Consider the following 1,181-nt stretch of genomic DNA (forward strand, 5'->3'; position numbering starts at 1 on the left):
CCTCTACTGGGTATTTACCCCAAAGATTTGAAAACTCATATCCAAAAAGATATTTGCACACTGATGTTCATAGCAGCATTATTTACAGTGGTCAGGGTATGGAAGCAACCAAAGTGCCCTACAATAGAAGATTGGATAAAGAAGCTGTGGTACATATATAAAATAGGATATTACTCAGCCATAAGAAGAGATGAAATACTGCCATTTGCGACAACGTGGGTGGACCTTGAGATAATCATGCTAAGCAAAATAAGCCAGACAAGCCAGACAGAAAAAGTGGAAAACCACATGATATCAGTTATATGTGGGATATAAACCTAAAAGCAACAAACAAACAGGACAACCAGAGACTCATGGACATAGACAACAGACTAGTGGTTACCAGAGGGTAGAGGGTGCGGGGAGAGAGGAAAAGGGGAGGTAGACGGAGTAAAAGGGGTCAAATATGTGGTGATGGAAAGAAATCTAACTTTGGGAGGTGAACACACAATGCAATATATATATGCCTTATTGTTGAATTGTACACCTGAAACTTAAAAGAGCTATTACACTAAACCAAAAGGCTTTAGACTTGTCTACTTTTTCCTTACCATGTCCATGTTGCTTAAGTCTCAAATATATATAATGATATATAACCATAATTTGAAAGAATGTATTTAGTGCTATCCTGTAAAGGGGATCTTATCAATTCTATGGAGACAGTCTATAGTCATTGCCTTTACTATCAGCCCCTAAGAAAATCTGAGCCAAGGCCTTCTCTCAGCAATATTAGACCCACTTCGACAGTGAATGGATTCCATCACACCAAGAGTCTAAAGAAGGCGGTCTGTGATGCCCGTTTGGGTACTGTATCTCCACTCCGCCGTTAGAAGTAACTGCTAAAATTCAACCTGGTGGATTTTCAAGTATTTGAATATCTAAATGTATCTCTCCCATGTCACCAAGATTGTTTAAACTTTAGTCCTCTTTATCTTTTGCTATGTATTGTCAAAAGTATCGATACTTGAATTTAAAAGCATTTTTAAATTGCAGTACAATAAATCTATAGGAATCTTTTGACAAAACACTGGAAACACCTGAATATTCCAGTCTTGACAGTAGAACTTAAGCATCTTAACATGACGTGAGATAATGTTCGTGAGGATAGCTTATAAACTCCAGGGAAAGTCAAGATCAGATGA

Source organism: Pteropus alecto, unplaced genomic scaffold, assembly GCF_000325575.1.
Source record: "Pteropus alecto unplaced genomic scaffold, ASM32557v1 scaffold87, whole genome shotgun sequence".
Lineage (NCBI taxonomy): Eukaryota > Metazoa > Chordata > Mammalia > Chiroptera > Pteropodidae > Pteropus > Pteropus alecto.